Below are 11,763 nucleotides of genomic sequence, written 5' to 3' on the forward strand. Positions count from 1 at the left end.
TAAGTGAGAAGACAGAGAAGGTAGTCCATTATGAGTAAACAAACTATAGGTTCACAGTATTCCTGAGTTTCCAGGTGCCCTTCTTCATGCTGAAGATATTGATCATTACTACTATATATGACAAGGAAAAAATAATTTCTCTCAGCTCCTACATGAAGATATTCCTGTAGCCTGGTGAGGAGGTCTGGCCTTTTACTCCTGTAGCAAGATACAACTGGCAATACCAGCAGATGGGATCTCAAAGTCATCGTTGATAAGCTATTGTTTAAACATGTAGTAGTTTAATAGTTTGACAGGTAACTTAAGAGTTAGAAATATGGGGGGTGCCTGGGTGGCTCAGAGGGCTATCTCTGCCTTCAGCTCAGGTCATGATCTCAGCATCTTGGAATCGAGCCCCACATCAGGTTCTCTGCTCAGCGGGGAGCCTGCTTTCCCCTCTCTCTCTGCCTGCCTCTCTGCCTACTTGTGATCTCTCTCTCTCTGTCAAATAAATAAATAAAATCTTAAAAAAAGAGCTAGATATATGTATCAAGTACGATTGCATTTGTTCTGACAACCTGATGAAAAATAGGATGAATAAAATTGGAGATTATCGTTCTTTTTTTTTTTTTTATAAACATATATATATATTTTTCCCCCCCAGGGGTACAGGTCTGTGAATCTCCAGGTTTACACACTTCACAGCACTCACCATAGCACATACCCTACCCAATGTCCATAACCCCACCCCCCCCACCCCCCTCCCCCCCGCCACCCTCCGTTTGTTTTGTGAGATTAAAAGTCACTTATGATTTGTCTCCCTCCCAATCCCAACTTGTTTCATTTGGAGATTATCATTCTCATGTAACAAAAAGTTCAGCTGTAGGATTGGTTTGATTGTTCAAATATCTTACCAAAGACCTGGGGTCCTTCTGACTTCCTATTATCTTTTTGGTTGCAGGATGGCTATTGAATTTGTAAAATATGTTTGTATCCCAGTAGAGAGAAGGAGGATGGACAAAGGGCAAAATAGAAAGGCAGAAGTCTTCCTGTTAAGTTTTGCCTTTTTATTTAAGGAAACGCTCCTTAGGGACTTGTGCTTATACCAACCTGATCAGGATTATGTCACAGAATTGAGTCACTTTTTGTGGGAAGGGAAACTGAGAATTCAAGTATTTAGCTAACATCTATCATATATATATATATATATATATATATATATAGAGAGAGAGAGAGAGAGAGAGGAAGAAGATAAAGGATTGGAGGATTATAATGATTATTGAAAGCACTGTCCACAAAGGAGGAAGAGGGAGAGGCCAAACTGAGAATATCAAGTACAGAACATCAAGGACCACCTATGACTCATTAGATCACCAAGTAAGACAAAATAGAAACTGATTAATCCCAAGAAGACCTGATTCTCTTGTTTTATTTGAAGCAGACACATTGTACTTTGGAGGGAGAATTAAGCAGCAGCAGTATACTACAAAGGTGATCTAAGAAGATCTGATTTTATATTTCCTTTTTGTAATTTAGATAGGTTCTCCTCTCCCTAAATTACTTCTTCTTATTTCTCCATCCTAAATGAATACCATTACACCTTGAATTCTCCATAGAGCACTACAACATTTCTAGGGTGATAAAAGTTCCAATATGAACGTGCTTCTTATGCAGTGCTCATAGATGAGTGGGGTTTGTGTGAAATCTATAATAGCATCATTGATCCAGCTACTTAAAAGCTCATACAGCTATATTTGCAGAAATGTAAGTATATCTCATCACAGAGCTGGATATAGAAAGATAAAGTACATAAGACAGGGTAGACCAGCAGATGTTGATAATTAAGTGGGCATTTTCCAGAGTGGGATAAGCACCATGCTGCATGTAGGGAGAGGCAGATGTACAAGCAATCTGAGGGATCCAATCTAGCATTTCATAGAGCAGCAGTTCTCAAAGTGTGGTTCCTGGACAAACATTAGCAACTCCTGGATATTGTTAGAAATGCAAACTTAGTTCTTTCTTGAGGTGGGGTTTAGAGAAGAATGTCAGACTCAATAGAACATTTAGTAAGAGCTAAGAGATTTGTGGTCTCTTAGGTGAAGAGAAGATGTTAAAAAGAAGTTGAGCAAAATCCTTGAGACTTGGTGTCAAGGACAGAGACAAAACTTGATTATTATGAGTAAAGGTTACAATGAGTTTACTAGTTGTGGTGACTTGCAGTTATTTCCCATGACCATGGAATTAAAGCTCCTTGAATTTCCCCTAAGAAAATCTTGGCAGCGCATTAGAACCACCCAGGTAGTTAAAAACAAAACAAAACAACAAAAACAAAAATAAAAACCAAACCCAGACCAACTAAGTCAGGATTTCTGAGAGGTTCCCAAGCTTTGGTAACTTTGAGAAGTTCCCCAAGAGGTTCTAATGTTCTGCCAAAGCTGAAAACTACTGCCCTAGTATTCTTTAGGTGAAACTAACTTCAGTTTGGGGAAGAAAAAGCTACCGAGACAGGGCATTATAGAAAGGAGCTAGTTTTCTCATCTGTAAATTGAGAAGAATAGTAGTACCTACCTGAAACATGCTGGAGATAATATATAGGGAACACACAGAAGAGTTTCCAGGACAAAATGCATAACAAACATCTATTTGTCCATTTTTATGATAATGTAAACTCAATGAGATTGAAAACTCTTTGTGACACTAATGTTAGCACCAAGTACATTGTAAAACATAAGGTCAACAAAGAATAAATATTTGTTAAATAAATAGGTGGATATTTCAACTTTCTGGGGTTAAAAATTAAAGTTTAGTATAGTCTTGGGATGCCTGGGTGGCTCAGTCAGTTAGGCATCTGCCTTTGGCTCAGTTCATGTATAATCCCAGGGTCCTGGGATCAAGCCTTATATTGGGCTCCTTACTCAGTGGGGAGCCCGCTTCTCTCTCTGCCACCATTCTCCTTGCTTGTTCTCTCTCTCTCTCTGACAAATAAATAAAATCTTTAAAAAAAAATTAAAAAAAATATATTCTCGACCTTCCATTATCATAGGGTGTTATAAAAATAGCTGAGTTCAAGTTCATAAAGCCTGATTCATGTGTTTCTTAAAAAAGATTGTCTAGAACTGCACTGTCAATTAAGTACTTGAAATAGGGCTAGTCTGAATTGAAATTTGCTGGAAGTATAAAATACACAGAGAATTTTGGAGGCTTAGTATGAAAAAAGAATACTAAAATCTTGATTAATATATTTTGAGCTGATTATATTTGAAATACCACTTTGGATATTGGATTAAATAAAATACATTATTAAAATTAATTTCCCATTTCTTTTCCTTTTTAAAAATGCGGTACAGAAACATTTTAAATGACATTTGTGGCTTGCATTTTTGGCTTGTATTTCTATTAGTCAGTGCTGGTCTACAAGTGGAGAGTACTATAAGGTTTATTTCGTTTGATGTCTATGGAACAGAGAACAATTATTAGGAAGACAAAACCAACAAGACCCTTATATTTTGGGTTAGAGTGGCCCAGTTTTAACTGTAAGTGAATTATAAGGAAAGTGCAAACAAAGGTATGAAAATACTTAACAAATTATAGAGGTAGGTTTTAGGGTCAGTCATCTAATCTTAGCATACCTCTTACCTTAGAAGTAGTTTTCAACTCACCGAAGTTGGTGCTATCCATTCTAGGCCTTTGGAAAGGAATTATTGACTGCAAAGTGTTTCTCTGAAACATCTGTACCCACACTGTTACTTTTAACAGCTATGCTTCTTAATCTGTTCATAACCATGGTAACATTTTTTGTGAAATTCACTTTTTACTACTAAACATTTCTATTAAATGAAATTTTGCCAATACATTAGATGTTTTAATGTATTATCAACAAACCTTTCCCCTTCTGTCCCAGAACTTAAGGTGTCAGGAAATTTTTCAACTGGATCACTGATAAAGATATGTATGTATATGGGTGTGTGTCTTACATACAAATGAAAAATAATATAATGTATTATCTGATTCATTATTTCCTTGCACTCCTATTTGCCATTAAAGATGGTAGGTATTAAAATTAGTATTAAGTTAACTGAGTGAAGAAACTGATCATAAGCTTTTAACATCATAATATACTGATAAAAATAAGCTTTAAATTTTATTATGGAAAGAACAACCTTCTTCTTTCCCTATTTCTACTTTGTAGGTAATAGAAAATGAAACAAAGTGTTAATAACAATCTAATGCTCAATAATGGCAAGGAGAAGCAACATATCATTATCCATCTGCAATGGAATTATCATTCAGGAAGACTTTCATAACAAGGCATATATCCATCTCTCTGTTCATTCTATTCATGGACAAGAAGGCTTGTGCATTCTTAAGTACTTGAAACTTGCTGTCAAAGATCTTTTTAGACTAAGCAAATAATTTAATGTGCTTTGAAATACAAGTGTTGAACTTGGGAAATGTAATTTTTTTTCCCAGATGCAAAGTAGAATTCTATGCTTTTAGACTAAAAAGTGAAATAAAAAATTCTGGCCCTATATCCTGCAAAATACACCATTGATAATCCACTTTTTAATTGGCTTTGTTTCTTTATTGCACATTCTTTAGTTTTAGTCACACATTATTGAACATTCCTTCTCTGTTCTTCCAATGAATTTGGACTTTGTGCCAGACTCAAAAAAAATTTGACCACGATGTGGAAGAGAGTGAAACCAGAATCCAGATGAGAATCAAGATGAGGGCCTAACCTTAGGATGCTGTAGATGAGACAGAGAAAAAGGGAAGATTATATAAATATTGAACAAATTTAATGTTTTTGATTTCTAGTAGCATGGTAAACTGGACACTTGGAAAAACCCTGCTGCAGAAGTTACTAATATTCTGAACAAAAATTTAAAAAACAAATTTTAAAGATCAAATTTTAGTATACAACTGAAGTGGCAAAAAAATTGGAATCAACAGAGGCTAAAAAGTGAGTGAAAGCAGAAACTCTGGGAAGTAAGCCAGTGTCTAAGCCACTCTAATGATATCTGCCAAACCCTAGTGACCTTGAGTTTAAGTTTCAATAGCTACAGCATGTGTGAGAGACACAACATACAGCCTAGATCCAGACAAAAATATGGAGTCTATTAGAACTCTCCTACATAAATCTGGGGTTTTAAAGTGTTATATGCTCAGTGTTAGGTGTCCAGGTGGAGGGACCAGCAAGGAATCTTTTCTCCCTTGATCTTGTTGCTAAAAAAACATAAAAACTCTCCCTTGAGATGGCACAACACAATCTTTCCATCATGTGAGGTTATAGCACAAATTCATGCCAACTCACATAATATAAACCCAGATCGGTGGTACTCCCAGGAAAAAGCAGAAACAAACTCAGTGACCCTTTAGAAAATGCACCTTAGGCCAGGCCTCAAAGAATTCCACAACCAAAATATTCTGAGGAACATGAGTTCAGAGTTAAAAGTCAAAACAAAACAAGAAAACATGATTCCATATGTAAGGGTGAGCAAAAACAACAGGAAGTAGCATCAAACCTATAGTGACACTTAAATTGTGAGACAATAAAAATATTATTATATTTTAATGACTAAAAAAGATTAAGTACATAAAAAACAAGGATATATAACATTTACAGAAAAAATTTGAAAACAAAAATTAGAAAGAGCTCCTATGCATAAAAACAACAATCACAATTTAAAACCTAATGGATAGGTTAAACTATATATTCAATTCATTTGAAGAGAGAATTAAGGAATTGGATGAAAAGTCAAAAGTTAATCAAAAAGTAGCTTGAAAAGGTGTATTCATTGTCTATAAAAAGATAACAAAAATAGAAAAATGATACTCTTCAAAGAGAAATTTCCTCAATTATGGAAAGACAAAGTGAAAAGCACAAAAAAAGAGGGTAGAAATAAGAAGTAATAACTATATAAATGGAGTAATCTCTTTACATAAAAGGCAAAGATGGCCAAATTAATTTTTTTTAATTTAGTTAACTGCTTTTTACTAAAGAAACCCTTAAAATATAAAAATATCCTGTACCACATTGTTTATTGCTGTATTATCAACAATAGCCAAATTATGGAAAGAATCCAAATGTCCATCAACTGATGAATGGACAAAGATGTGGTATATATACACAATGGAATATTACTCAGCCATCAAAAAGAATGAAATCTTGCCTCTTGCAACAATGAGGTTAGAGCTAGAGAGTATTATGCTAAGCAAAATATGTCAGTCAGAGAAAGACAAATACTATATGGTTTCACTCATAATTAGAACTTAAGAAACAAAACAGATGAACATAGGGGAAGGAAGAACAAAAATAGAGACAAACCATAAGTAAGAGTCTCTTAACAATAGAGAACAAACTGAGTGTTACTGGAGAGAAGGTGGGAGGGGATGGGCTAAATGGATGATGGATATTAAGGAGGGCACTTGTGATGAGCACTGGGTGTTATATGTAAGTGAGGAATCACTAAATTCTACTCTTGAGACTAATTTTACCATATATAAACCAACTAGAATTTAAATAAAAACTTGAAAAAAAAATAAAAAATAGGGGTGCCTGGGTGGCTCACTTTGCTGGGTGACTGTCTTCAACTCAGGTCATGATTCCGAAGTCTCAGGATTGAATCCCACATCAGGCTTCCAGCTCAGTAGGAAGTGTGCTTCTCTCTCTGACCCTCTTCCCTCTCAAGCTCTCACTCTCAAATAGAGAAGTAAAATCTTAAAAAAAAAAAATTAATAAAATAAAAAAATAAAAGATTAAATACCCAATTATTAAAGATAAAATATTAAATAGTTACAAGAGACAAATACTAACCAAAAGAAGATTTCATGATTATACAAGTAACAGAAAATAAAAGTAACTTTTACTAATGACCAAGAATATTACCATATATTGATAAAGGATTAACTACCAGAGAGATCTAATTGTATATAACTGAAGATATAGTGTCATATATAGTTCAATCTAGGCTTGAAAAAAGGTCTAGATTAGAAGCTGGACTTGACAAAGTTATCAATTTTCGTAAGTATTGTTTTAGTACTATATTTATTCATAATTTATGACAGGTAAATAGGATAATTAATGTTTAATAACTGATATACCAAGCTAATAAAAATATCAGTAAGCGTATATAATTTTGAAGAGTTTGATTAGCAAGCTTAACAAACAGACATTAAAACATTCTACTTGGCAAATAAAGGTGCAATTATTTTCCCAACACATATGTTATATTTAGAAAAATTAAACATAACTTAGATTATCAGTTTCAATAAATGGTCCAGAATTTAACAACTAACAATGAAATTCACCATATTATCAAAATAAAGAGAGCATAGATAAAATTTTCTCAAATAATGCAGAAAATCATTTGTTAAAATTCAATAACAAAAAGATGACCAGAAGAGATGCCTATACTGGAATTTTTAAAAAACTCATGCATGTGTAACACATATTAAGGAATAAATAATTATTTAGCAATATTTAGATATTGTTAAGTTTTGATGAAAGCTCTTTATACTGAAACTTTTGGTATGCAGCTAAGAATGTGCATCAAGGGAAATATAAATTTAGATTTAAATACTTACTTTTTAAAACCATGGCTGGGGGGCACCTGGGTGGCTCAGTGGGTTAAAGCCTCTGCCTTCGGCTCAGGTCATGATCCCAGGGTCCTGGGATCGAGCCCTGCATTGGGCTCTCTGCTTGGCGGGGAGCCTGCCTTCCTTTCTCTCTGCCTGCCTCCCTGCCTGTTTGTGATCTCTGTCTGTCAAATAAATAAATAAAATCTTTAAAAAGAAAAAAAAATGGCTGAGAATTAAAGAATAAAGTATCCAGATTAAAAAGTTAAAAAAGAAAAATTATCCTACCAAGAATAGGAAAAAAGCAAATGATAAGAGTATAGGGAAATGACAAGGAAAATAAACATATAATGGGGCAAATGAACAAAGTTAAGAGCTGAGTCTTTGAAAACATTAAGATCAGATAAAATGATGGCAAAGCCAATTAAGTAAAAAAAAGACAACCCACAAACAATGTTAGAAAATAACTGAGTTCATACTTATAAATGCTACCAAAAATTTAAAGGCTTATTGGAAAAAACAGCTAATAAATATGAGCAATTTGATTAAATTAATAAATTTGTGAAAAGCATTATTTTCTGATCTTACACCAGGAGAAATAGAAAATTAGAATCTTCACATAACAAAAAAATAGAATCAACAAAGTTAAACATCTTTTCAAAATCAAACACCATTCTCACACAGTTTTATTTTTGGGTTTTGTCAAAAATAAAATTTGTTCTCATGTTCTATCAATTTTATGAAATAACAGAAAAACTCCAAAAGATGAGTAGAAGTAAGGGAAATTATAGAGCATTATTTTTCATGAATACAAGTGCAAAGTTTAAATAGCAATAATTTTTATTTATATAATATGAGATGGCAAGCACAATTCTAAGGACTTATATACATAAATTCATTTAGTCATCAAAACAAGCCTATGGACAGGTACTAATATTATTCTCAATTTACAAGTAGTAAGACTGAGGTACAGAAATAACTTACTCAAGGTCATATACTAAACATCAATGCCAGGATTCAAATTACTCCAGAGTCTATTAAAAAGACTGGCAATAATAAGTGTTGGCAAGATGTAGAGGAATTGGCATGATTGTACATTGCTGGTGAGACTGAAAAATAATATAATCCTTTGGAAAACAATTTGGCAATATTTTATACACATCCACTTGCCCATGACTCAACAATTCTACTCTAGGTACTTACTCCAAAGAAATGGAACATAGTAAAAGATTTGTGGCCAAGAATGTTCAAAAATAGCAGCTTTATTCATATTATCCCTAAACTGAAAACTACACAAACATCCAAAACCAGGTGAAGAATCAAATTGAACTGTATTATATAATAATAAAATACTTAGCAACAAATAATAAATAATATTTACATATTAATAGAAATAACTTAGTTAAATACTTAGCAATAAAAAGTACAAACTAATGATACACACAAAAATGTGAATAAAAGATTTCAGACCAAAAGACTTTATTTATATGAATATTTTTTATGAAATTCTAGGAAAGGCAAAACTAAGATTTGGTGATTAAAATCAGAACAGCCTCTAGGAGGAGGGAATTAGCTGGAAAAAGGAATGAGGGAACGTAATGGTCTTCAATTGTTACATAACAAGTTACCATAGACTTAGTGCTTACACATTTTTTCATTACCTCACAGTTTCTATAGGTCAGAAGTCTGGGCATGGTGTTCACTGGGTCCTTTGTTCTGGGTCCCATAAGGCTGAAGTAAAGATGTCAGCTGGGCCTGAGATCTGATCTGAAGTTCCAAGTCTTCTAGCAAGTTCCTGTAATTGTTGGAAGAATTCAGTTTCTTGCCCCTGTAGAAGGAAATTCCCTGTGTCTTACTGACGTCCAGCCAGAAATCACTCTCAGTGCCTAAAATTTGGCCTCAGGTCCTAGCCATGGTTCTCCTCCACAGGCAGTTTACAACATGCTTGATTATTTCTCCTAGAGGAGAAGAAGTGTCAATTGATGCTTCTTGTTTCTTTTATGGCTACCTGATTAAGTTAGTTCCACACAGAGTAATCTTCCTTTTGATCAAAGTCAATTGATTAGAAACATTAATACTGGCAAAATCTATTATGCTATATGACATAAGATAATGAAGGGAATGATGTCATATTCATAGGTTTTGTCCACACTCAAAAGGAGGAGATTATGTAATGTGCATGTCTTAGAGACTGGAAAACTTGAAGGCCATCTTAGAACCGTGTCTACCACAAGGACTTACTTGGGTCTGTATACATTTATCAAAGTTCATGGCTCTTCACACTTAAAATCTGTGTGCAATGTTATATTTAAAATATACTGCAGGAGTGCCTAGGTGGCTCAGTTGGTTAAGCTTGGGACTCTTGATTTTGGCTCAGGTCATGATCTCAGGGTTGTGAGATTGAGCTGTGCATCGAGCTCTGTGCTCAGAGTGGAGTCTGCTTGAGATTACTTTTCTCCCTCTGCCCCTTCCCCCACTCACGAGTGTGCACTCTCTTTCTCTCTTTCTAAATGAATAAAATCTTTGAAAAAATAAGTAAAATATACCACAACAACAATAACAACAATAATATAAATAACAATGACATAAGTGAACATTATATTTTATGGCAACATTTTGAAAGCTTGTGCCTGATGTAGAAGAAGAAAAAGATGCTTGCTATAACAAGTTTTATTTAACATTGTACACATCTGTATAGGTTTCCATCTTGGTCTTCTGCTTCATCCCAATAAGACAGGGTAGGGGAAGAAAACTGGTGCAAATGTATTGATACTCATGCTATTTGCTGTGCTGTGAGTAAGATATGTTTTTGTCTCTAACCTAGGAATCTTGCATCTTCTGCCAGAATTCATGAAACAATTTACTGGCTTTGAATAGGGTAAAATAAAATTCTATATCTAAAAAGCATATACCAATAGAAATATCAATATATAAAATGCTCATAACCATACTAGCCAAAAACTCCAAACTACAGGTTGATATTAGAATAGAAAAGTAAATGGTGGAACATTACTATAGTATAATAACATATGACAATGAAAATAAATAAGCTAATGCTACATCGATGGATTTCACAAATATAGTGTTGAGTTAAAGAAGCAAGTCAGATATTGTATGATTCTGTTGAAATAAAGTTACAAAGAACAATAAGTAAACTAATTTATGAATTAGACAGGATAGTGGTACCTCTTGGGGCAGGAAGTATTGACAGCAGAACCATCATGCAGGAATCTTCTCGGGTTCTGACAATGTTCTTTTATAACACATGTTTGTTGGTTACATGGATGTATTCTTGGTGTCATAATTAATTGAGTTTTACACTTAAAATTGTGAACTTTTATTGTTCTTCAGCTGAAATCTTACCATAAAAAGGCAACATTTATATCATAAATAAATACATAAAATATTTAAGACTAAAATACAAAAGATGAACAAGCTTTTTGTAGAGAATATTATAAAATGTTATTAAAAGACAATAGAGAATAGCTAAATAAACCAAGAAATATGACATTTATACAGACAGGAACATATAAATTCTGCTAAATTTTTCTTTTTATTAAATAGACTTGCAATCAAAATCTCAAAAAGATTTTTTTTTTTTTAATTCTCTATAAGAGGTTTCCAGGGCACCTGGGTGGCTCAGTTGGTTGAACTCTGACTCTTAGTTTCGACTCAGGTCATGATCTCATGGGTTGTGAGATTGAGCACTGTGTAGGGCTCTGCACTTAGTGCGGAGTCTGCTCGAAAATTCTCTCCTTCTGTCCCTCCCCCATGTGTTCTTCTCTCTCTTTCAAATAAAGAAAATAAAGAAAAAAATGAATATAAATAAATAAATAAAATAAAAATAAATAAAAATAAAATTAAAAAAAAGAGGCTTTGGAAATTTATCTTTGAGGTGGGAATGGGGACTTTCCTATGAAGTATCAAGGTATCATAAAGTTATATTAAGACAGGTTGATGGCAGTGCATAGCCAATTGAACAATGGAACAAAGTAAAGAATCCAGGGCTATACTCATGCACCTATGAAAATTTAATTCATAATGAACTTTGCATAAATATTTTTGAATGCAGAGATGGGATGAATATTCCTGTGAACACATGCAGTACTAAATAAATGATGGCAAAACATTAATTACACCTATTGGAAAATAATTATTGTATCACACCACACAAAAATCAATTCCAAGTGAATTAAACATGTAACA

This window comes from Lontra canadensis, unplaced genomic scaffold, assembly GCF_010015895.1.
Source record: "Lontra canadensis isolate GAN:19392208 unplaced genomic scaffold, GSC_riverotter_1.0 scaffold10, whole genome shotgun sequence".
Classification (NCBI taxonomy): Eukaryota; Metazoa; Chordata; class Mammalia; order Carnivora; family Mustelidae; genus Lontra; species Lontra canadensis.